This window comes from Anguilla rostrata, chromosome 3 (genome assembly GCF_018555375.3).
Source record: "Anguilla rostrata isolate EN2019 chromosome 3, ASM1855537v3, whole genome shotgun sequence".
Taxonomy (NCBI): Eukaryota; Metazoa; Chordata; class Actinopteri; order Anguilliformes; family Anguillidae; genus Anguilla; species Anguilla rostrata.
The window spans coordinates 14,086,179-14,110,097 of NC_057935.1; the positions used below are offsets into that span (position 1 = coordinate 14,086,179).

At 41.2% G+C, this 23,919-nt stretch overlaps 1 protein-coding gene across 1 annotated transcript in view; it reads left to right on the forward strand.

Annotated features, from left to right (window-relative positions):
- Positions 1 to 2,258: 2,258 nt before the first annotated feature.
- The window catches only part of LOC135250263 (delta-sarcoglycan-like), a 46,898-nt gene continuing 25,237 nt past the window's right edge, over positions 2,259 to 23,919 (forward strand). Inside the window, exon 1 of the mRNA XM_064326373.1 lies at positions 2,259 to 3,307. The gene's annotated coding sequence lies outside the window, so the exon portion shown is untranslated. The remainder of the gene's footprint in view (positions 3,308 to 23,919) is intronic.

Genomic DNA, 23,919 nt, shown 5'->3' on the forward strand with positions numbered 1-23,919 from the left:
CTTACTTCACGATGAAAGACAAATGTTGATTGAATCCAGTCTTTGTGTGCTAAATATCTCTCATAGGCAAAAAGGGGAGGCATAGAAACAAATAGCCCAAAAACCCAAAGCAAAGCCTAGTTTATCAATAAATAACTGCAACCAGGGTAGCAGAAGTTCCATTAAGCCCCCATTATGCATGAGGTCTCATGACTAAGACTGTAAGTATGTGCATAAGTAAACTGCTCTTGCGAGTTGCACAGACAAACGGATACCTGTCTATCCATGAGAGCCAGGAAATGTGCACCAGCTCATGCTAGTGCATCCAGTTCTGTCTACAGCCTGATCTTGAAACTCGTGTCTCAAGGTCAAAAGGCTGCAGTAAAACACAAGGAGTGGAGTAAAATGGTCGATTAAAAAACTTTATATCAACTCAAGTCTACATTGTACACATCTCTGGCTCACATTAGTGATTACAGTAGAAAAAGGTGGCCAGATATGACATGACACAATGAGCTAATAGTTGTAGACACTCTAATGGAAACAAGGTCTTATGTACAAGAGGTTGTGATATGTCACATGTAATACTACCTATTAGTTTACACACATAAGGATAATATTTTTGATACCAAAATTTTGTGGCGTTCATTTAGTGATATTTCATTTAATGATATTTTGAGTCTATGAGTTCGTAGCAAGCAGCCATACCACCCTGAACCTTTCTCTTTCCTGATGTATCTAAGCAGAGCTGGGCTTAATTAGTTCTTGGAAGGAAGTAGAGTTGGTGGGCCACAAGGGGGCAGTCTTCTTTCTGGATCAGTGACAGGAACAACCTTGAAGGAGAAGTGTATTCTACTGATGGTATGGGAATGAACTTACCACCCTGAGTGCTGTGGATATAAAAATCTCTCAAAGAATTTGTCTTCATATGCCCGGGTCTCGGCTAATTCACTTTCTTTCATAGATCTTCTGTGAGCCAGCAGTGTTATGGGAGTTTATGAAAGGAATAATGCATACTTGAGCGTGGAGAATCGTTTGTGATTGCAGTAACTTTAGTGTTTGTGTATTTAGTCCCGATCACACCTGGGGATAAAGAAAGTATACAAGCAGTGGAGATTGCTGGGATTTAATTAAATCACGGAGATGCTACTTGGCTTCCTTAATTCTAGAAAACTGTAATGGTTTAAGATTATCACCCTGGTTTAGATACCATTTTATTTTCAGTACCAGTTCTGCAAACTGTTGTTTATTAAAGAATGTTAGGTGCTTTAAATAGTTTTGCTCTGGTTTCAAAAGAAACCTTGATGAAAACTGCCAGATGCCATTTTTGCCAACAGATGGATGACTTTCTGTTTGCCTGCAGGCTTTGTAGCATTTTTATAACAGAGTTGCATTAGGGGGCTAAACTTATGACACAGAGGAGCAATCTGTAGTGTATTTACTATATTTTATTATGTCCTTGCTTGGCACAGTCCCTCAAAAGGGGTGCTATGTCTGCATTCTCCCCCACATGTAATAGTGAATGGATGAAGCATAAACACAAACATGACAGAACATGGCACTTTATTTCTTTAAAGAAGCGCCAACACATACACACACACACAGGCACACACACACACACATGAATGGACACACACAGACACACACACGCATGCATGCATGCAGACTCAAAGAGACAAAATTCTGCATCTCTGAGCGCACTGTGTCTGCATTGGAAGTTCAGGGAAGAGCATTGGGCAGTTACACTGTTGCTGCAGTCATCCAAGCCTGCCAGGAAGCTGTTGAACAGCCCCGATGAAGGCAACCAGCCACAGCAGGGCCCAGTATCAGTCAGCCTCTGCCGTGTATGCTTTTAGCTGAGGCTGAGGCTGCTGCTGTCCATGGTCCTGAGGGCTTCCCCGGCGACAGGAGCTCTCACTGTGGCCAAAGAGGAGATGCAGCTCAAGGGCCTCATACTAACATAGTTAATATTTTATATATGATCTATTTATAGAGCATGATATTTGCTGTGTCTCAGTGTGTGAAGCAATGACAGCGTCCAGCTGGGGTTTCTCGCTTGTAATCTTTGGGCTACATGCCCAGCCCAGAAAATGTTTTTTGTTGTGCCTAATCTTCATTTAATATTTCTGTGCACTTCTTATGCTGATGGAGACATATGCTAAAATCCAATCTTGAATCTACTACTGAATACATGCATGTAATCAATTACTACCTTCCACTGATCAGGAGTTGGATCTGGGAGCAGTGATGTTGCATTTTCATAACATGCACACATATGGTCTGGCAAATTATCACTGTTGTTTTTCCTTCATGAGAAATTGCAACTACAGAAAAAAAAAAAAAACTAAACAAAAAAATAACTTCCCCCTTTTGATCATCCTGATGAAATGGGCACCGTGCCTTTAAATTTCTGAGTCAAAATATTTGCCGCCTCCTGTGGGATTCAGCTTGTCAATCTGCCAACTTCATGGCAGCTGCAGACACTCGACTGATTGTCTCTGCTTTTTCTCCTTCCTCCTCCACCCGTCTTCCCCGCTCTCATCCATCCTCTCTCTATGCTGCCCTCTCTCCCTCATCCCTGTTTCCCCCTGTCCTTCTCTCTCTTCTTCAAGCCATGACTCTTTCTGCTGCAAAGAAGAAGACTCTTCAGTCCTGTGAGCTGCTGATGTGGTTCAGTCCTGCCAAAGCCGACCACTTTCTCTTTTTCTTTCCCACCGTCTCCATCTCCTTCCCTCTGTCTTCCTTGCTCCTCTCATATTCCTTCACTCCTTCTCCCTCCCTCCCTCCCATTCTCCTACCCTCCCTCCCTTGCTCCCCCTTGATCTCCTTCCATCTCTCTCACCCTCGCTCTCCCTCTCTCACTCAGATGAGCCTGGAAGGCGGAGAGCCACAGAGGTGCGAGGGGGAAGAGAGACTCAGACTCAGGAAAATTAGCAGCTCCCACCTCTTTCTTTACTCCCTGTCTTCTTCATTTATCTCTCTCTCTCTCTCTTTCTCTCTCTTTCTCTCTCTCTCACACACAAACACACACACATACACACGCAAGCACACGCCAGAGGATTAAAGAAACTTTGCTGGAGGATGCGCTCCTCTCTCTCCTCTCTCCTGCCGAGTAAGGGAGAGCGGGAGCGGCTGGCGGAGCGATCTCCGGCGTGGGGACCGTGAGACTCAGCACCTCCCCCCCCCCCCCCCGGAGCCTCATGGAGCGCGCCTCTCCTGTGGACCGCTCCGACTCGCAGCCCAGCACATCGCCCGATACAACTCACTGAAGGAGGGAGAGAACCGCTCACCCCTGTCATCTCCTGACCTGCTGGCATCTGAAAAAGAGGTAGGGCTCCTTCCTTTCGCTGCTGAAAGAGTTTGCTGGTGACACTGAGAGAGAAATATGAACGATCTCTGAGCGTTTCGTTTGAATGCTGAAGCGTTTGGCTTTGACTATCGCCCTCTTTAACTTTCTGGAGAAGATTTTTAAAAATATATATATATTTGCACTGCTGCATGCTCAATGAAAGGCTTAGACTGGAAAACAGAACAAAAAATAACATTGTTGCAATTTCAGTAGCTGCATTGCAAGTTATAACTATGGGACTGAAGTGTATCCTGTCAATTACCAAGTGAGAAAGTGAGAGCGCAATAGTTATAGCACCTTCTGAAAATGCATTGGATATAATTAATCTATAAAAATAGCATGAGAAAGAGAGAGAGAGAAAGGAAGAAAGATGTGGTGAAGTTTCCATGTGAATAGAGATGACACCTGTCTGTGAGTATGTGAATATAAAAGTTAATTTGGTGCTTCTGGGATATTCGGTTTTCAATTCCTCTCTCTTCTCTTTCTTTCATTCTCTCTCCCACTCTCTTTTTCTTTTTCACTGCATGAATATTAAAGCACAGTGATAAGTAATACTTTAATAATTTTCTGAGCTCTGCTGAACCTGCTCTAGATTAGCCCACTGAGAGCTATATTGGCTACATTCATTAAACCCCTGACTTTCAGCATTATCTACACCATTGCTGCTCACTGGCTTGACACTTGGCAGGAAAATGAATGTGTTTGGTCTCTCTCACGAGGGTGAGCATGTTTGGTTTCTAATGAAGGTGAACCTGTTTGGTCTCTCATGAAGCTTGAACGTGTTTGCTCTGTCAGGAAGGTAAGAACACGTTTGGATTCTCAGGAAGGTTAATGTATTTGCTTACTTAATGAAAACCTAGCCAAGTCCTTGTTTCAGCAACATTCACTGCAAGGATATGCTTCTGCCTACAGATTCTGCAGTGAGACTGATTGGAGGTGTGCAGGTGTACTTAATATGTGCAATTTTGTGCGGTATGTGCTGGTATCTGTTCTACAGTATGTGCAGACATACATTATATATGCATTTTTTATGAGCTGAATGTATCCACATTATTCCAGCCTGTTCAGGCTGTCATAGCATCAGAAAATATTAGTTATGTATGAGTGCAAGAGACATACATTTAAACAGAACTGATAATGAGAGAGAGAGAGAGAGAGAGAGAGAGAGATGGACAGACACACTGGTAACAAAGGTTAATGTGGCAATGGTACCTAATATCAGTAAATCATTATGACCAGGTGAAAAAATGCATAAGATAAAATTAGTACCAGAGAGAAGTCTAATGCAGAGTTGTAGCTGCAGGAAGCTGTCAGATAAAGGTTAACAGACTGGAAATACTGACCACTCTTTAGTCTCACATAGTGCCTATACCAAAGGAGTCTCTCTCTCTGTCTCTCTCAGCATTTTTACTGTGCTAATTTCTCTATATCTGTTTCATAGAAGTATTTACTGAACTACTCTTTCTGTATCAGCATTTTTTAAACTATGGCCTGTGTGTGTCTTTACTGAGCTAATGTCGATGTATCAGTTAAACATAACTCCCTATATCACTTACGTACAGTCGCCTGCACTCAACGTTTGTCCATAACTTTGACTTATGATTAGACAGAAGTGTTCTTTTCATTCTTCACAAACGGCTTGATAAATTAATTTTGTTAATTAACTAAACTCACCCAATCTGTGTCTCTGAAGAATTAAATGAATGCTTGCATTTAGTTGCAACTCATAGCTAAGGATAAATACTGAATCTGACTGAATCTAGGCCGTTGTGTTTACTGAGTTGCTTTTCTGTACCAGTGTTTTAGCTGAGCTGCTCCTAATCCCTCCCCTCTCTCCGCTGTCGCTTTAAGGCCCAGCTGGAAGGCGGGCCTGCAGCAGGGGCCCAGACCAGTGAAGGGAGTTCATTCATTATTTGATTTCCAACTCCCGGAGTTGCGGGTCTCCCAGAGTCCCAGAGACTCTACTGGTAGGGTTGCCAGATTTTAAATTCGTCAAAACCGGACACCATGCGCACGCACACATCGGTGGAGTCTGGGTTCACTGGCCAGGGGTCCAGTTTGATGCGAGATTGCTTTCCGGTACAAAACCGGAATCTGGCAACCTTATCAGTAGGAGGGACTGCTAGCCTGGCTCATCATATTCACACCCAGCTTTGAAGTGGGAGTGAAGGTCAGCCGTTGCTGTGGATTATCCCACCTGCACTCCTGTGTGCAGTGATTAATGTGCAAACAATCGGCCCAGAAACAAGGCCAGCACCGTCCGTGTGACGGACACTTCGCTAAAGTACCTCTGCAGTCAGAGAAGTTTGTTCAAAAGTAAACTTTAGCAGAAGCAGCAGTCCATACTAAAGTGAGCACTATGCATCTGCCGGATGAGCATATCTTAACAGGATGAGCATGTCTACCTAGTGCTGTTGTATTCACTGCTGCACAACCAGTTGCCCCTCTGGGGACAAATAAAGTTCGACTAAAATAAGCACTGCATTTAACATTAAGTAAAACATTCTGTACTAAAGTATTGTATATTTACTGTAAGAAAGTGCAGTTGGAACAAACATGAGTATGGTATGCTTACAGTAAGGGTAGTCTGTACTAAAGAGAGTGTTGTACATAAGCACTGAGAGCAGCCCAGACTGTACAGCCCAAGTGTGTGCTGTACAGAAGCACAACAAGCAGTCTGAACCATAACTACTGTACTTTAAACCTGCATTACAACCTTTAAACCCTAGTAGAGCTAGATCGGTTGTAGATATCTATAGTGGAGTTTCAGGATTGAGCTGAGCTGTTCCCAGGGAAGAGTTGTAATGATTTTCTCATATATTTAAATGATACCAGCCCCCCCACCCCAAGATGATTTTTCTCAAAGTAAAATATACTTCCCAATAATCCCCCAAGACCCCCCAAGCTCTGATAGTTCAACTCCAGATTCCTACTGTCAGTTTTAAGTAGCTTTGTTGTTGAGAGTGATTTTTCCAGAGCAAATCCATGTCTGACACATTCATAAAAATACTTTGACAAGTATGAGTTTGTGGGTGCTAAAATGCAGTGATATCTGATAGTCTCAGCCAGCTCTTCTGTCATAATGGAGCTCCAGGATTTGCTTTAGCTGAAGGGAATTGAAATATCCACAGTGACAAGAAAAAATACATTAATTAGCACAAGAAAAATGATAAATGACATTTAAGAATTTCACAACAGTTTTTCCTTCTTTCCTTCTAGAATTAATTTATGCATCCATGCGTTCATGTGTATGTGTGTGCGCGCATGCGCGCGTGCATGTGTATGTTTGTGTATGTGTCCATGCGTGTGTATGTGTGTGCGTGTGCACGTTCGTGTGTGTGTGTGTGTGTGTGTATATGTATGTGTGTGTGTGTGTGCATGAGTGAATGTGTGTGTGTTTGTGTGCATGCGTATGTGTGTGTGTGTAACTTTTTATACACTGTTTCTAGTAACATCCAGCAGGGGGCAGACTGGAGACAGCACTCAGATCCTCAGGTGTAATAACGGAGCAGCGATTATTGGTTCTCCTCTCACCACCCTTGTTTACTCAGGGGAAGATCCCCTCCAGAGAGATTTTCCTGTTTGCTGTCCATTGTCCTGCTGCCAGCTCATACAGCTCTCATCCAGGATGAGTGGGTCTGATTAGCCAACCTGAACCTCCATAAGTCGGATGCTCTGCACGTTATGAACTGAAATCACTTGTGTCCAGCAGGAGTTGAACCTCCTTAGCCGAATTTTCATCTCTTCATTAATGCTTCTAACTGCTTTCTATGGAGCCCTTTGCATGAAAATCAACCTTATGCTTTCTAGAAAGACTTTAAAGTTTCTGGGAACTGGGCTGTAAAAATGTTTGCATCTATTGAGTGGTTCTCCTCATTGAGACTATTGGCTGACCCCTAGCCTTGGCATTGTGGGCTCAACCCAATGGGCATGTCTGCAGAGGAGAGACAGAAATTCATTTCCTCCCACCAAGACTAGGATTTGATTCAGTGCTTTAATCAGATTTAAGCCCCCCCCCCCCCCCCCTCCGAACCCATATAGTATGTATATGATCATTCTGCTGATTATTATTTTTATTATTACATTTCCTCCTTTACAAGGTTTCAAGTGGCATAGGTAATCATGAGACATTCCGTGATTCCATTCTGAAGTCTTTTAGAATACAAAAATGCATTTCATCATTATTATATTTCATCAGAGAGGACACATGGTCTCATGCTTTTTTAGAAAAGTATTTTCCCTGCACCCTTGTGCTAAAACAGAAGGCTGTGAGTGGTGATTTGAAAAATAACGTCAGAAAAAAACAAAAAAACAAACTCAAATCTGGCCACATACTTATTTTTAATGTAAAAATAATTTCAAACTTAGAAGCATAATTACGCGCCATGTTCCACTCATTAACTCGTTACCTCATTTACTCTCTCGCTCACTCACACAAACATATACACTTACTCAATCACACTCAATCATTCAGACACTCATTCGCTCACTCACACACATTCACACACTGCATTTGGCATGTCTCCTTGTCACAGTAAGAAACAGAAGTACACAACATGACAGCATATCACAGCTTGCAACAGGTGTAATAATACCATCTGAATGTATACAGAAACTATTTGTACCAGTTATTGTGAATCTGTAAAAAATTCTGTGTACATTATGATCATACCAGTGTCCTGGCATTGTCTTGAGCTGTGATTTGCTATCATGTATATCTGGTTATGGCAATGTCATGCAGGTATATGGTATATAGTTGAAGTGTCACCTTAGTGTCTTTTTTTGGGTAACGGATCATTTCACAGGGTGTGATCCCGAAAGAACTGCCTCGTTATTTCAGCTGCCCAGAAAGCCTGAACTTGGGAGTTTAACTCTCTGTGGGTCCATGGTAGGGTGAGATGTAGAATGTGGTGATTTGAGAGGAAATACTGTGGTTTCGCAAACAGGTACAGTATGGGTCATCATGAAGCTGAAAGTTTCCTTTCTCCATTTTTGTATTTGGATTTAATTTATTCACAATGATTTAATTTATTCATAAAGCTTTAATTTATTCATGAGTGTGCTTATGCGTGACCTTTCCATGTACCTCACATATCAGGCTTTTTGACAGAGCAAAGTACCTCAGTGGGTATGCTGCTTAAATCCTAATGTCCCCAAAGTTATTATCTGAGATCGTAATTTGGTTTGAGACTCTCGCTTTGTAATGTGATCTGAAATTAACGAACAATGCCTTCGAGCCCAATTAAGGAGTCTGGAGCATTTCTCTGTGAAATAATTACAGTGAACACAAGTTTTCTACAGGCACTGTACAGTACAAAGCAGTCAGAACCTGAACGCAACTGGTTTCAGGAGAAGGCCACTGGAGCAGAACAGCAGAATTTTAAAGACTTGTCAATATTCCATGAGGAATTCAGCGCATGATCCATTGTGAAAAATAATTATTATTTTATTTATATTTTAATACTACATAGTTGAATGAGTGCATATTTTTGTTTCATATTCTATTGGGTTTGATTTTTTCTATCCAGACGAAGAGCTACACATATTGAAATATTCATGGCGTTTGTGTTTTGAGTTTCCAGCAGGCTCTATCTGGAACACCTAGTGGAGTATTGGTTGGATGGGAGAAGCCTGGCAGAGGATTGAATTGATAGAATACTGGGAAAGAATTGAATGGGTGGGAGGAGCATGGCAGAAAATTTGTTTGATGGGAGGAGCCTGTGAGAGAATGTATTGCTTGGGAGGAGTATGGTAGAAGATTTTCTGAGTGGGTGGAGCCTGGCAGAAGATCAGTAGCTTAGTACTGCAAAAATTGCACTCAGATTTTCATCAGGTGAAATTAGCTAAGCAACATTTGGATTAATGGCCAACTCCCTTGTCTCTATCATTTACAATGAGGAAAACAAGTAACTTAATAATTGAGAAGCTACAACTGAACTCACATAAGTTCTTCATGGTGTAGCTCGCCAACATTAAAAATGCTTAATTTACTGTGAGTTAAAGCCTTCCCTCTCGCCGCATCCAGAGTTAACCATCAACAACTATGCCAGTTGTGGTTTTTCATGAGCCAAGGAACTGGTTAAAACTCAAGAAGCAAGAAGCTTTAATAATTGAATTAGACCATAGTGCCATTGCAGGACAAAAACTTAAATTTAATTATTTTTTTAAAAGATCATTATTAAGGAAATCATTATGATTCTGTCCTCCAGCAGCTCTGTGGATTAGGGGTCCAAAGAGCGAATGGAAAACCCTGCTAGAATGGCATTCTCTTTGACTGCCTTTCAGTTGTGATTTTAATGCCAACATGAAATATCCATGGCAACAGACATTACCTTTCATTTCAAGCGAACAGAAGCTATTATATGTCAAGCCTAATGAGACTACTCAGCCACTTAACAGTCCTCCAATAGTGTCAGTGCATGTACTGAATGGGGTTGATTGCTGTTGTGTGATTTAGATATAATTCCACTGTAATTACCCTACAGTGAGCTTTACATTTCATATTACATTAACATCTTGTATGTGTATGTGCTCCACTTAAGGGCTATCTTGATACAGGTGGTGCACACACACACACACACACACATACTGTATATATACATAATCACCCACCCATGCATACACATCACACTCACCCACGCACACGCACACACACACACACACACACACACACATACTGTATATATATATGTATATATATATAATCACCCACTCATGCATAGGCCAATCACACTCACCCATGCACACACACATGCACGCACAAATACCTGCAATCCTCAGAGAGAAATCTTCCATGTCCTGTTTGCCATGCAGCTCTGAAGAAGTGGCATCTCCATGGAGATGTGTTGTCAAAAGGGATCCTTTCTCCCTCATGCGATCATGCCGCTTTTGACTTCTCAGCACACAGAATGATGTGTTATGTTCATCCCCCTGAGGGGGGGGGGGGGTGTGAGAGGGCAGAACAGAGCACAGAGGCACAGGTCTTCACAGGCACTGACAGAGATGCCTCCACAGTCATAATCAGGACCCCTCACTGTCCGCTGCGGTCATTCTTTTCAAAGGAAAGTGCCCGTCAACTGCAGAGGGGGGTGAAAAAGCACAAGGAAATCAATGGATTTTGGGTAAAAGTGCAGTGTATTCAGGAAAACAAAGTGATTCTCTCTGCTCCGTTGAAGCTTACTGGGAGATGTTAAAGGTGCTTTTGTAAGGCCTGGCAGTTTGACAACGGCAAAAAAATGATGACACTTGGCATGTCTAGCTGTTTATTTAGGGATAATATCACAGGTTAGGTGGTAAGTCGACTTTAGAGCTGACAGAACTCAAGTTTAAATCACATCTGTAATCCATTTTATTAATCCTTTTGAATTTTAAAAACCTCAAACAAACCCCCACCCATTAGTCTTCTTTTGCCAAGCATGGGGGATTAAGTGTCTTAAATCTTACTGCAAAACTTAAGTTTGATATCTGGAACCAGTCTTGTTTCATACCATGTTAATGATAGCTTAAAAACTGGTATAATGTTGGCTGCTTGTAAATTCCATGATTAATGTGACACAACTCATCCTTCTCACCCTTCTCAATTCTACAATTAACTTCAAATGCAGAGAGATCTTATATTGCGCTCAGTAGACCCCACTGCCTGTGTGGTTGATGTATGGATCGATGTTAATATCTGAACTCCTCATGACTTGATTCTCGTCTCTGCAATACGCTATGCGATGCAGAGCATAACCTCTACCTTGACTCCAGGAATATGTATCCACTAGCCTGGTCATAAAATAAATTAACTTGCACCCGTCCCACTAATTGACTCACATAGGCACTGGGCATGGCGAATGAATCTTTGCATCTTTATGACCAGAAGCGAGGAGAGCACAGCTTGTATCGTGCAGCGTGCAACGCAGGTGGAAAATGGGCTGGATTAGCCAGAATATATAATCAATCGATGTGTTACAGCTGGATTCTCACACATGCCATGTGCGGGCCAAAAAATAGAGCCCTATGACTTAACAGACAATCAATCTGTCTCTGACTTAATGGGTTTTCATGGTCTGCCACTGTCATTCTGGCACTGTCATATCCACTTTTACTTTTAAATCACTGTGATTATAGAAATAGGGCAGCTTTTTACATTTATACGTGTAGTTTACTTTTATTCATACATGAGCAGTTTTGCAGGCAGGTCAGGGTTGTTATGGGTGTCCGAAGCTCTTGCTATGCACATATTTCCATACTGTGAGACTTTTTTTTAACTGTGACCATGACTTCATTTTAAAACCAACCCAGATTGTCATGACAACCATGCAGACCTTTTTGACACTGAGGAAGAGGAAGAAGTGGGGTGTGAGAGGTTCTGTTTGACTGGAGGGGTTTTATGGCTGTACTCACCAGAGCTAGCCAGGCCCGGTCCAAGGCAATGACTATACAAATCCATTTGAAGTCAAACCAAGGACACAGAACTTTGCGTTAGTACCCAGCAGATCGTGCCCACTTGAAAAAGAGAAGAAAAAATCAAGCTCAAATACAAGGCAACATCAGTTCTTTGGGACATGCAATAAAGGAACAACTACAATGTGGTCTTTTTTTTTTTGCCTGTGTGTGCATCTGAGGCCTGCCCTGACTTGCACAAGTTCAGCCCAGCCAGGTCTCCAGTTTCCCTGTGAATTCCCCCCCAGGTTAGCTCTGACGGTTGGTCGATACTCCCGTGCACCGTGACCCGGCGTGGAGGAGGTTTTTGATTAGCAGGGTTCACTGGCAGGGCCGGAGCAGTGACTACCCGTGCTGCTCTCTGCGCTCGTCCCATGGGTAGGGAATAACTCTCCTACTCCTGCAGGGTAGCCAGCAGGCATGTCTGTATTTTTAATGTGACTTCCTTCTGCCTCAGCTGCACATAAACTGCTGGAAAACAACTATTTGCAAAATGCATCTAAACAGTAGGGAATATAAGCCAAGCTCTGACTTTCCTGGTAAAAGCTTAAACATGGCAGCATAGCAGAGCATGGCACAGCATGGCACTACTTATCATGGCAGAGCCTGGCACTGTATAGCACTGCACAGGTGTCTGTGTTATTTACCCCCTAGTGGTTGGCTCTATTGTGATGTGAATAATTGGTGTTGAACGCTATTGCATTGTTCATGATCGTGCCTGTGCCAGCTGTGGGCAGCAGCCAATGCCAATCCACACAACATCATTCATTTTTATTCCAGCGTCATGCATTCCAATAGTGTAGTTAACACAGACTATGAAAACAGATGCAATAATTTGCATGTATTTCTGTACCAATTCTGCAGGTGCTTTTGTTTTAATACTTGATCAGATGGATCAATAAGCATCATGGGAGTCATGCTGTCTCACCTGTATAACCTGTTCACCTGTCCACCTGTACACATGTTGTCACACACACTGAAACCAAACGAGAGAGGATCAACATCATTTAGAACTGTAACAGTACTTCAAGCTGGCTCAAAATGAGATGACCTGAAACTCTTCCTTGATCATTTATGCTCAATAACTTACTATATTTAGAGAGTGCCCTTAACCGTGAATGTTGCAGCTTTCATAAATTTTGCCCTGGAGACATTCTGAGCTGAAATGGGATTAATAGTGGATGCAGGACCCTTTGTGCTAGACTCCAGCAAGATGGATTCATTTACGCTGCTCTGTCAGACTGGGAATCAGCTTATTTGTTGATCTATGTCCTTTGGGTAAATGCAGGTGTCACTCTTCACACCGGAGGACAGTCAGTCTTTGTGAAATCTTTGGTCGGCATTTGAGTCAGTCTTTCCGACACGGCTGCGTGACATTTTGTTTGTGAGTCTGAATGCTAAAAAAAGGGACACTTTTATGTATTATGTCATCATAATAAAAGAAGTGATAATGAGCTTTGTGTTCAGTTAGGGCTGGAGAGTATAGAAGAGAGTGAAATGGTAGAAATCAGCAGCGATTCTGTAGTGAGAGATCTGACCTCTGAGTGTTGGCAGAACGACTGATAATGTTTTCATTATAAGGTCTAGCTCCACTCATTAACAATGCAGTGGTAGAGAAGTCCAGACACAGAACTTTCAAAGGCATATAAATCTTCCTCTGTAATGGTCATTAGCACACCACAGTAGCAACTAATTCTCACCTGTCTGCTACTGAGTAGCAAACCAATCACCCACATTTACAGGTATGTGTTATTATGCTATGACTACAATTCAAATACTGTACGTGCTATTGGGCAATGAATACTTTTTACATTACATTAAATTTATTTAGCAGACGCTTTTATCCAAAGCAACATACAAAAGTGCATATCAAGGTCATTGGAGAAACTGAAAAGCTAATTTCTTATAGTGAAGAATACATATTTCTAAAGTATGTGCTATTGAATAAGGAATAATTATCAGAAATGTGCTATTGAATTGTGTGCTATTAAGTAACAGATGTGTTACTTATGTACAACTGAATAATGACAATTGCTTACAAATGTACTACTGAGTAAGAGCTACATCTCCCTTACATGCTACTTCAGTGTTGCTTGACTTTGTGAATTTATTGCAATCTGGTCACTGCCTGACTTTCCAATTTTCCATTGTTCAGACTGTTGCGGTATTGGCTTGCTTTCATATGCAAATCAGGGTTCGGTCTTTAGCTTGGCACATATCTATGGAAACTCCAGCAGATGGAGGGTTAGGTTGTAGGGCATGTGGATTTGGCCTTGGGGTTGGGGGTTTCTGTCCACGACTGGAACATGACGATAAAATTATGAGCTGTAAAAATGATTTATTTCCTTCGCATTTACTTCAGAAACACTGCTTTCCAGTTTCAAAATGCTTTAATCTCAGTGTTACAACCTAACATGGTCCTTACAGGTAAACTGAAATATGTTTCATGTGTGCACTGGTAAATGCTGGACATATGGAATGCTCAAGGTGAAATAATGAACTTGTACAAAAGAAAAATAATGGTTTCAGTAGCATGAAATGTGGTCCTGCTGTGAAGCAGACATACAGCAAGGATTATACAAAATATATGTATTGAGAAAACATGCAAAGTTTTGTATGCACGTGATCTATAAAACACTTAAAATGACAGCAGGTGGATGGATAGATTAAAGAAGGTTTTGGTGTGAAATGTATTGAGAAAACTCTGTATGGATTCTGCGCTGTATTATTGGATAATTGGATAATAATGCAGTGGAAATAATTCCAAGGTTAAAGCAGTTTTGATCATTTTGTAGCTGTTAATAATGAGAAATCCTATGCAGGGTTTACAAAGGAGGAAGGATAGTGGATAATGAAGTGTGTGTGTGTGTGTGTGTGTGTGTGTGTGTGTGTGTGTGTGTGTGTGTGTGCGTGTGCGCGCGGATGTGTGTTGGCTTATGGATGCAATAAATGCATGGGGCTTTTCTGGCCATAGCAGCAGCACACGTTGTGTTCACGGGGGAATTTACATTGGTAGATTCATTATCCACCATATCTGCCAACACTCCAGCACTGTAGACATCAAAGGTCAGTTTAAAGCTTTCATTAACATTAGACTAGTATTAGTATTTAAACTACACGTGGCATTAATCACCCTGCCCCACTGCTGGGAGGTCTTTCTGGTCTCCCTCTACACTGTGATACACTTGGACAACACCTAAACTGAGACTGTACACTCATTTTTATTCCAAAAGCATATGTGTATCATTTTAAAAACAATGTTTTGACACAAAAGTTTTGTGCCTTCGCCAAAGAGTCTGTGACACAGGAAAGTGTGAGACCTCAGTTTTTGAAGAAGGTTTTTTTGTCAGCCTGCCTGATGAGCCGCGCACAGTGTCCGTTTTCCATTTCTTTCACTCGACAAACACGGAACAACTTCCACAGTTCGCTGTGCATAACTGACTGACAGGCTGGTGTAGCTGATATAGCTGTGTGGAGAGAGGGTGGGTATATATCTACCCCCTCTCCAGACATGGGTGTTGTGTGACAGGCGAGAGTGACCTATCAGTGGCCCAATTAATGGGTCAGATTATTAACGTTCATGGCTTGGTTCTGTTAGATCACAGGTGTTAAACTCCAGTCCTGGAGCGCCGCAGTGTCTGATGGTTTTTGGGGTGTTCTCAGCGCAGGTGTTTCATTTAAATGGTAAATGGACTGCATTTATATAGCACTTTCTTATATATCCTAAGGGCTTTACAGTTGATGCCTCTCATTCACCCATTCACACACACACTCACACACCAACAGGGAAAGGCTGCCATGCAAGGCGCCAATCAGCTCGTTGGGAGCAATTAGGGGTTAGGTGTCTTGCTCAGGGACACTTCGACACACCCAGGGCGGGGGATCGAACCGGCAACCCTCCAACTGCCGGACAACCGCTCTTACCTCCTGAGCTATGTTGCTAAGTCGTTGATTGGCTAAGGAATCCACACACCTTTCTCTCAAAACCTTTATTGGCAGATGATTGAAAGGAAAACACAAAAACCCGCAGCCCCCATGGGATTCACTTTTACACCCCTGTGTTAGCTGAACTGGATGTATGTGTGACAGAAGTCTTTTTTTATTTTTTGTAAAAAAATAAAGACTGATCTGATCTACAGTGCAGCCCAGCTCAAGGAAACAATATCCAATGTGCAACAGGGATAATGAATGCACATCCTTTGTCTCCACAGGGCATTAAGCTCTATTCTGAACCCCATGTGGACATTGAAAGCCCACCCCCCTCCCCTCCCCCCAACCGCCATACTGTTTGATGTTTATTTTCTTCTGTCGTGTTATTATTCCGTCTGCTTTATGAGCTGCCATGTTTCTGCACCTCACCTGGAAGATTAAAACCTGTGATTGGAATTGATCTCATTAGCAATATTGTCACTTCCTATTCTAATCATATTGAGGAATGAGGAAAATTAAATCAACAACTGCACTGTTTTAAAGGCACAGCCTTGCCCTCCCTGTGTTTAATGACTCTGTGTTTAATACCCTCTGTCTCTGATTGTGTTACTTCTCAGCTCCTCCCTCTCACTGGGCCTCATTCCCAAAACTTTTCTTAAATCATTCTTACTTTTGTTCTAAAAATGTTCCTATGAAAAAAACAATATTGAATTCATGACACATGTTCAGACTTTTGTTTTGTGTGCATATCCCAAGTGTATGAGATGATGAATGCTGACTGTTTGTAAATTTTATGTGAAATCCTGTTTATGTGATTAGCATAAGGAAACCGACAGATAAGAAAAAAATGATGAATGTCGAAATGTTCATGGAAATGTTTTTACACACAGTTTATGATCAAATATGATCGTACACATGTTTCATGAATGAGACCCATGCTCTCTCTATGTGTAATGAATCAGCCACACCCTTTTTTGCAGTGTGTATGACTCCTTAAAGTGTTTGTCCTAAAAGTGTACAGCAACACCAGCTTTTGGCCTGCCTCCACCCACTTCACAATATTAAAAGATTTGAAATGGAGTGAAGAGTGTGAGCGCATAGAATAGTGGGAAGAAGGGAGAGGTGAAAACACCAGTAATTGCTAATTTATTATAATGTCACAAATATTTTTCTTTTTTTTATTGTTGTTTTCAGCAAAGCAAAGGTATTTTCGAACAGAGCAAGACTCGAGTGCTGTCCCTGCGTGGCTACAGAACAGACAAATGATCCAACCGTATCGTTATCTGGCGTTATCTTCTATCTTATTTACTCCTCGGTAATGAACTACATCAACTACATTATGATCCATGACCGCGAGAATTAAACTAGCATTAGCTAGCTGAGCATAATGCATATGCATATGTCAATTATATAATAGGGTTATTTGCTCATAAGGATCTCTGCTGTGGCAGGCAGCAGGTGACTTGCAGAAGTGAAGTGCCCTTAAGACAAAGGCGAGTCTCAATGTGTCGCACGTTTAATGCGCAATTCCGGAGTGACAATCCGTGGAGCGCTTCGCTTTGCTAATGATCTCAGCTTTCAGCCTCCTCTCTGCCGGCTTTCCCAAGAGCTGTCGGAGGGTATCATTCCCCCCCGCATTCAACGTAAGAGCAAACAAACACTGGGGGAGACAAACAGACCAGACACCAAACCCTCGCTGAGCACCGCCGAGCACTAACTCACAATACCGTGCGCAGGGATGAGAAAATGTAACTGCCGAAAAGGGAACATAAACACTGTTTGTCTATCTACAAAAGCCACATAGTGAGCAGCCATTGTTCTTTGCTTAATATAGTGCAGTAATTTGTCAGTGAGGCAGTATGTGAAGATTTTGTAAGATTTAAAACAGTTTTTGTAAATGCTAAAAGTTGTTAAATGTAGATGAACTACTATTATGTAAATATGGATACATTAACACTATGGGTAGATTTTCACAGAACATGGAACCATTTGAATAAAGCCGCGTTTCCACCAAAAGTACCCAGAACTTTTAGTCCCAGGAACTACTTTTCAAGGAACTAAAAGGTTCCTTCAGCCCATTGTCGTCTGCGTTTCCACCGCGGTCTAAAGTCCCGCAAAGATTAGGAAAATTAGCCCACTGACGTATGAAAAAGCGACGTTGTCGTCGGTCCATCTGTCCTATGATTTCTTCTGTAACCCCATACTACCACCGAAGTAGCCTACATTATTTTCTAATAACCGGGACGTTATTCCACTTATATACAACGGGTTACCAACAATGACTATATATGGTTATTTTTGTATTTATTGATTTTTATCGATTTAATCACCCAGAATTGAAAAATTATTCTGCAGCCGTTGTCAAGCAAAACTATCGTTGGTAGTTGAACTTGGACCGTTGTTATGCAACGACATGGCTCAGGAGGTAAGACCGATTGTCTGGCAATCGGAGGGTTGTCGGTTCAAACCCCGCCCTGGGCATGTCGAAGTGTCCTTGAGCAAGACACCTAACCCCTAACCCCTAACTGCTCTGGCGAATGAGAGGCATCAATTGTAAAGCGCTTTGGATAAAAGCGCTATATAAATGCAGTCCATTTACCATTTACCAAATAGGATATAACAGGCCAATAGTCAGATTGTAACTGTTTTATATATCCTCTCAAACACACTCATTATGTTTTTATGCAAACATTCCCTTTCATGTCTTGACATCCGAGGCGACAGAATGCATTCACATTTCCAATATAACTGGCAACAACAGCAGAAAACATGCACACGTTGTAAACAATTTGCTGTTTGATTACTTTCTCATCGTCAATTCCATATAGGCTATCGCCTATATTTCCTATAAATGAAAACTCGGACTTGCGTGAAAATTTAAATTAGCAGTGGTACAGCCACCGTTTGCTTTCCTTCGAAGTTACTGCTAGCCGAGCAGCAAAGTGTGCCCTCCAGATGCGAACCATGCACCATAAATTAGTCCATAGTCTTCCTGGTCTTTTTGTGGAATTGGAGAATGGCAGAGTAAAATTATGGCAGTCTGAAAAAGCTAAATAGAATTAACCTGTTATTTTACCCTGACAAAAAGTGCGGAAGGTGATTTCCAGTTTGCTTTTACTGTATCACCAATGTGAATTACGCAGAAGTACCGCATACCTCACATAACTGTATCAAACGTTTTGAGTCAATTACAACGAGCTAACAAAGAAAATCCGGAAGAAAATATTCAGCAACTGAATTAATCCGTTTGAATGTTTTGGTACGTAATATGCTGTCCCAGCACGAATGCTTAGCATTTTATAAAACGAATACTAAAGCAAGAAAAGAACAGAAGAGCACACGTTATAATTCCAAGACGTTGGCAGGCTATAACCAAAACTAGGCTACTGTTTGACATACAAGTTTGATTTGAAGTTATTATGAAAATAAATCGCTTTGCGGCTGCGGTTTTAAACATGGCGGTTGAAATAAAACACTGCAAGTAGTCAACCAATCAGCGCTTGCGCCCCTCCCCAAAGGTTCCGGTACTTTTGAAAAGTACTACCCCCCGAGCAGCTGGGGGTAAAATAAAGCCCCCAGAACTAAATTTAGACCCTAGTTCCTGCGGTCGAAACGCACGGAGTTCCTCAAAAGGTTCCTAGTTCCGGGGTAAAGTTCCTGCAGTGGAAACGCGGCTTAAATGTTTGCAGAGTGAGAAGTATATTGGTTCATACAAGCACATATTTAAATATATAACTTTTTTTTGGTAGGTTGGAAATTGTGGGTACTTTAGAAAATGTAGAACTATTTTATTGCAGTAGATTTGAGACTACATGTGCCAGTTTTCCAGAGATTTGACATTTTATCCTTTTAAAGCATTTTTTGTTTTCTTTGCTTAGTGATTTGAGCTAGCTGTGCATGTTCAGAGCCTTGAGCAAAATGCTGATTTTATTCTGTGAGTTGCATGCCCTGTTTGCTAAACAGATAAACCAGCCCTAAAGGCAACCAGATACAATCAGCTCTTAAAAGCCTCTGTAGACTAATGATGGCAGTTTCTTTTCTGTCTCTGAAAATATATAAGGAAAGACATCTTTTAAAACAAGCCGAGACCTATAACCGCATACACATACAATTCTTAGGTTGTGAAAATTATGTGAAAATTAAACCTGCATTTACACACACATTTTTATTTTATTTCTTTGAAAATTGTCATTCATTAATACACAATGTTGTTTAATTGCATGATATAAAATAGTAAAACCCATGCCATTGCTTTCATGTCAGTCTATAAATTACTACAATGAAAATATAGTCATTTCTAATCTGTTTTGACAGCTTTACATGTTAGCTAAATTAAGCAATTAAGGAGTGAAATGTAGACATCAAATGGTAATGCTGCTCTGCCATGCAGAATGATTCATGTCTTTATTTCTGTTTGTGACAACATGAGAAATTCCACCAGGCTGAACACAGACATACACAGTTGCAGAGTTTTTGCACAAGTTTAAAGTTTAATGCAATTTTCCCAAAGTTGCTTTTGTAGATGTGAAAATAAAAAAGTGAACACAATCACACTATCAGCAAAGGTCAGAATAAAAAAAATCTCACTATCTCACTTCTCATTATGTTGCATATCCAGGTAACCTTACAGGTTATAAGCCTCATGTACTGACATTTAACACAGAGCACAGAGGTACCTGTATTCCCCTTTAGAGAGACAAAGCATAATGGAGGGAGAGAGAAAGAGAGATGATAATGATGATTATGAAATGATGATGATCATGAAGAGGAAAAGGAGGAGGAAGAGGAGGAGGACATAGATGTTTTTAACACTGTTACTGCACTGCTCTGGTGTTTAGGACATGAAGCTGTAAACAGCGACTGTGCCACGGTTTAGAATCAGTAGGAGCGGCATTCTCCCAGCTTCCTAATCACAGATAATGGACTTGAAGTCTGGAAACATCTCCACCTTATAAATCCATTTATTAGCACCGCGACGCCCTGGAGACACCTGTGACTCCTGCCGTCTGTCAGCGTTTATTGTTATTGTTTCCCTTACGCCCATAACGTCTGAGGGGAATATCAATAACTCCGATCCCTGCATCAGTAAAAGAGTTAATGCTGAGGGAGATCTAGGCTCTGAGAATTGTTGTCGGAAATGCAGGGATTTTAGCATCACACTGGTGCACTAATATGCTTTCTCAAGAATTTATTTTTACTTTCTGAGCAATGTATGGTAAACAAACTAAATTAAAACCTTTAAAGGTTGCTTGGGCATTTTTTATTTGTTTCCATACACAACACTGCAGTAGAATTATATATTATCAGCTAGTTGGTTGCGGTATAGTGGTGTTTGTAACGTAATGTGTGCTGTTGTGGTTACAGTATAATGTATGGTGTTCAGTCACTCTAGCCTTTGGAGAATTGCATGGAGGCTGATTTTTGTTATTTTCATCTTAAAATCAAAATCAATTCAAACTCAAAGAATGGTGTGTTCAAAATAATTTATTTAAATTGATCAAATTAGTGTCAAATAACATAAAACACAGATCCTGCAAATATTAAAGGGGAAGATGGTTTAATGTATAGTGTCATGGTGTAGCCTGCAGTGAATACTGCATGTGCTAAATATGGCCTTGAACGGCAGTTCCAAAGTACCTCGTTAGCCTATGTGGATGATAGGCTGGACGGGTACTGGGCATTATGCTGGCAATAGTTAATTGGGACTGCTGCTGAGCTAGCTTTATGGGACAATGTACCCTCTTTCAGTTCCCTGCTGATTGCTAGGCTCAAAGCCAATCATTTGATGGTAGGACTATCAGTTTTTTTCTTGAAGCAAGATTAAGGAGTTGACTGACTAACTTATGGAAACATTTTCAATTGGATGGATTCTAAATAGAATAAAACCTTTGTTATTTCAACACATTTAGACACTGATATTCTCCCAGGATTAAAATTGACACAAATATATGGGAAAATTAAGGAAGCAACAAATACCTGCACATAAGTCTCCATAAATATTATAACTCAAGGAAAGCAGCTTGGCATAAACTATCATGTTATTTCAGTTATATCTTTCCCACTGCTTCTAAATGTAACTGACAAGGACATCAACAGACCAATCTGATTGTTCCATCTATCCATTATCTATACCCGCTCATCCTGCTCACGGTCACAGGGGGTGCTGGAGCTTATCACAGTGTGCATTGGGTGAGAGGCAGGAATACACCATGAACAGGTCGCCAATCTATCACGGGGCACACACATACCATTCACTCACCATTCACTCACACACTCATACCTATGAGCAATTTAGAGTCTCCAATTAGCCTACCTGCATGTCTTTGGACTGTGGGAGGAAACCGGAGTACCCAGAGGAAACCTATGCGGACATGGGGAGAACATGCAAACTCTACACAGACGTGCCGCCCCTCCAGTCTGGTTGTGAGAGAACCAATAGACGAGTTTGATTGTGAAATCATTAAATGTTATTGCAACATTTCCTTGCCAAAACATGACCGCACAGGGGGGTGGGGACTTTGCTTATGAAATTGGTCGCTCTGCTTGCATGGGGCCTAGGAGACCACACCTTGCCCTAAATTGCATTTTATTTCTGGTCTCTCGGAGCTGGTGTTTGTTTAGAAGTTCATTAGGTCAGTGGAGATGGCTGATTCTATTTTTATTACGACTTTGGAGCTTTTCTGCTGAACAACATCAAATTGTCCTTGGAGATATGCATAAATTATGGGGAATTTTTATGGTCTGTGATTCATTACTTCAGAGGAGCTTATTATGCGCTTATATTGTAATGCATTTATTTAGCAAGTTTATTTATATGAAACGCTTATCCTTGATTTAACTTTGTAAAATCATTATGTTTCTCATTCAGTGTGTTTATGTGCTGAATACCGGGGTTTGAAATAAGCGATCATTAAGAAGTGAAATATCTACAGGATGTTCAGATACTCCTACATTGTTGATCATCGTGGGTTCACTGTATTTGCTACTATTTTGCTTTTTAATCATTTAATTAATTGCTGAATGTTTAGTATGCATCCGTTCTATATTCAGTGTATCGAAAACCCTCAATAAATCAGACCTGACATGTACTTTAGGATGCATTCTACTTCAAGATGAGTGACTCAACCAGTTTGTGTGAGCGTGGTTTTGATCTTGAATTTCTCCAGAACTTTCTTTCCTCACAGACGCTAATGTATCTTCACGTGTTAAGGCTTATGTTTACATTTTTAATGAGGTCATTGAGCAGAGAGAGGTCAAGTTAAACTCAGAGGATCGAGTTAAACTCAGAGAAAAACAACTCAATTAAATAATTATTTTTAAAAGCTTTCAAAGAATCTACAAATTTTTACTCATTCTATAGTAGTGGATTCTATACAATTGCATCTTATGATAGTAGATCTTACAGTTCTGAGAGTAGATTTGAATAGAGTGGATTATTTGTGGATTATTTGAATGGAATCCTGTTGTAATGTATCTGTGAGATTGCATCATAATAGAGTAGTTTCTGTGTGATTGTATCTGTGCGAGTGCATCATATTATGTGGTTCTTATGTTGTTGTATGTGCGAGAGTATATCGTATGAGAGTAGATTGTTGAGAGTGGAACCTGTGAGTGGGTTATGTGATCCTGTTTAAGTGGATTCTCTCTCCCACTCCTCTCTCAATCACTGTCCCTTCTCTCTCTCACTCACTCCACCATCTCTCTCTCTCTCTCACTGCCCCCTTCTCTCTCTCTTTCTCTCTCTCTCTCCCTGGACATACGTCTTTTCATCCCTCCATCCCACTTTGTGGTCTGGCACAATGGCTAAGTGAGGATGAGAATATTGGCTTGAGGCACAGGAGCAGAAAGGCCGTTTGAAGCCATGTAGCCTCGGAGGCCGGCGGATTCATTTCCTGGATTTGTCACGCCTCCTTCAGAAACGGGGGAGGCTGTATCCCTGTCATCGATCTGCGCAAAGTCGCTCCACTGTAAGATTGAATATTAGAAATCATTACATAATGCCTCTCACTCCTTTAATAACTTTCAGAGTTCATTAGCGAAGGAAATTTTTAATTAAACGGCCTGACAGCTGCCATAAGACAGGGAAATTTAATTATTAAAGTGAGCGCATCATTAGTATAAGAAATAATTTGGTGCAGGCACACTTAATCTTGCCCCTGTATTTTTCACAGATCTCTCCGTAAAGCAGGGTCAGATGGCTGTTCCTGGAAATGTATTAGCGCTGCACTTTGTAC